At 44.8% G+C, this 3,114-nt stretch overlaps 1 protein-coding gene across 2 annotated transcripts in view; it reads left to right on the top strand.

The window, feature by feature from the left end:
- The first annotated feature begins 22 nt into the window (after positions 1–22).
- APC (APC, WNT signaling pathway regulator) overlaps positions 23–3,114 on the top strand; it is a 223,955-nt gene continuing 220,863 nt past the window's right edge. For both annotated transcript variants that reach the window (XM_019517263.1, XM_019517265.1), the window contains exon 1: positions 23–48. The gene's annotated coding sequence lies outside the window, so the exon portion shown is untranslated. The remainder of the gene's footprint in view (positions 49–3,114) is intronic.

Here is a 3,114-nt window from a genome sequence, read left to right on the forward strand (position 1 = left end):
GCGGCTCCGGTCCGGGGTACGGGGCGGCGCGGGCAACGCAGCAGGCAGGTGAGTGCGGGTCACTGGGGCGGGGGGCGCCACCGCCTTTGTTGCGTGGGGGGCGGGGGCTGGGGCCGCCTGGGCTTTGTCTGCTCGGGTGCCGCGAGCGCTGGGTTTGAATGAGAAGATCCCATCGCTAGGTCTTCAGTGCCAAATGACTGTATTGGAAGCTCAATAGGATCCACTTTGCTGGGACCAACCCCCCCAATAAGTAGGCAAAGAAATCTTTTTTCCTGTGCACTGCTCGCTGTCGGTCCCAGGGAGGGAGTGAGAACTGGCGCGTCAAAGTTGAAACATTTCTTTATTTCAGGGCAAGCAGTGCTAGGAAAGTGCTGACAGCTAGCCCAGAAGTTGGTTAAAACTCTCTGATAGTGACTTCTGAGAGTGATTTGGGTTTTGCATTTGCTGCATCAGTTTCCTGCCTCCAAAATGATCATATGTTTTGCAGGCAAGGTTCTTTGGGTAGATGTCTAATCTCTTATTAGGCTGACTAAATAGTTGGAAAAATTGTTCTTTGTAAGCTTTAAAGATCTTGCATTTCCCCAAAGGACCTTGTCTGCTTATGTCCTTAGACCAGCGTGGCTACAACCAACAACCTCCTACATCTTGAATACTTTTATTAATATTGATTGTTGAAATTATTGGACAAATATGGTAATTCTTGTACACCTGGGAGGACTGGGAAAGATTCCCTGTCTCCCCCACAGCCTTGCTGTGGTTGCCAGAGAATCCCCACCATGTCCCAAGGCTGCAGAGGCCTTGTGAAGTAGTGAATAGGTGCAGCCCTGTCTTGAGAGCCAGGCCTGAGGCTTGCCCCAAGGGCCATTGTGGCCCCAGTCTGTGCCTGTGGGCTAAGCCATAACAGCTTGTTGGGCCAGGGGTGTCTGATTCTTGTCTGGGGGTGCAGAGTAGGTGCTAAGCAGCTGCACTCTTATTTCCCAGCGGGCTTGCCCATAGCTCTCTTGTTGCTGTTAGTGGGATCCCAGAGCGTTGGTAGGAAGGTGGGAGCTACCTTTAGGCTCAGTGAGGTAGTACTGCCTGTGCTGGAAAAGCTGAAAAGCATAACTTTTTGTTAAAAAAAGAAGAAATCTGAGGAAAGCAGTGGCTTCAGCTGACTTCCTCCAACTCCCCATCAATAGTGAACGGTTCTTGTATGCCAAGAGCTGAGGTGGCGTTTTCAAACTCAGCTTTACAAAGTTATGTTTCAATGAATAGTGATATTAGAAATAGTAGTCGCTCATATTGGGAGCTCTGCAAGAACTCTGGGAATGGGGGAAAACTTTTTTTTTACTGGCTTTGAGATGACAACTTTCCTTTCGCTGCTGTGAATTTGATGAAAAAGTTATGCCTTGTGCAGCCAGGCCAGCGGACCCAGAACATGTTAGTCTTTTGAAGACTGTAATGTCTTGCACTGAGCCACTAAGTTTTTACTCCTATTTTCCTTGATACAACTCTTTCCCTCCTACTATGTAAAAGGCTTCATCACTACAGAGAACGTGCTCCGACCAAGGGAGAGGATTTTGTGACTGCAGTCACTTTCTCTAGCTCAATGGTTCTCAACCTCTTTTGTACCAGGACCCATTTGTAAACATCAATGGCTAGTCCCAACCCAGTGTTCTTCACTCCTGATCTGTTGCCTTGCACCTTCAGGCCCAAGCCGCCCAGTATGTGGGGCAGAGGGTGGGTGGGTAGTGTGGAGGGCCCCAGAAAGCCCCAAGCAGACCTTCGCAAGCTGGAACTCAGCCAGCCTGTAAGAGAAAAGCCACAGTTTCCCACATTTTTCTCCTTTTAAAGGAGAATCCATTTGAAAAGTTTGATCAATTTTTAAAATTTGCTCGTGACCCTTTCATATATTCTTGTGACCCACCTTTGGGTCATGATGCAGCATTTCTAGCTGGAAGGATAGTAGTGATGGTGTGGAGCCTCAAGGAAAATGGTGATATTCTGAGTTTCACAAGGAGCACGAAAGCCTTATATGGCAAAAGAAGAGCCTGGTAATTATAGTACACAAGAACATTTATATACACATACATACATGCATTATATACATAATATATATTAATTCTACACTGATTTGTGCTGAAATGGTCCACAAGTGTTGGCTTGTCCTTTTTTTCTGTTAAACGTAGTCTAATTGTTAATGTATTGCAAAAGTAAATTAAACTGCATATTTAACCAGAAAAGAGTAGAAGCAAAGGGAAAGTGCCATATATTCAAATTTGAAAGATTTGAGTTATATATGTAAAATAAACCATGCAGATGTGTCATTTTAGCATTGCAGCTGCCATCACTTTATAATATCAAATACATTGCAGAGGCCACAGTGACATGTACCACTTTTCATTTTGTCTTTTAAAATGCAAACTTATCAAGCTTTAGTGGGAAAATAACTCTGTTTTGAGAATAAGTTACTTAAGTTGTTAAAAGTGCTGTTGAGTTTAGCTTGTATGCATCTTCTTAAAACTAACTTTTATAAACAATCCCATAAACTGGTTTTAGTCACTGGTTCTTATCAGAAACTGGGGAACTTAAAACTAAAATCATACACATGAAGTTTCAGATCCACTTGTTTCCTTTTGGTCAGCGTGCCATTGTTATGCTAATACCTGCATGTCCAAGTGGGCAACTGCATTTTACATTTGTGTAATTTCATGGATGCTTTTACAGAAGTAAACTTGTTAAATGTTTTCTCTCTTTGTCCTTTGGTTGAAGACCCTTTAACAACTTCCAGGATTTGCTGTGCCGCGTGCACATGTATAGGCTGTGCAAAGCTTTGGTCCCTGATTCGATTCAGCCTGATTTGGTGGCCGAATTTCCTAATTGAATCAGAACACTCTGAATCAATTTGGAGAGGTTTGGAAAGATTCGGCGATTCGTATGTAGACACAGCTTTAAATACTTTTTCTACATACCTCAAGGTACAAGGCAGCTTGTGAATGCTGGGATGAAGGGGTGGATGGAGCATCCCACAGGAGTGCGGCGGGCTCCCCAGCATGCTTGGCAGCAGACCTGGAAGTGGATGGGAAGCACATCAGGTCAACTTCCAGATCCACCAGGGAGTTAGCTGGGGCTGCC

Source organism: Gavialis gangeticus, unplaced genomic scaffold (genome assembly GCF_001723915.1).
Source record: "Gavialis gangeticus isolate Ggan-Ray unplaced genomic scaffold, GavGan_comp1, whole genome shotgun sequence".
NCBI lineage: Eukaryota > Metazoa > Chordata > Crocodylia > Gavialidae > Gavialis > Gavialis gangeticus.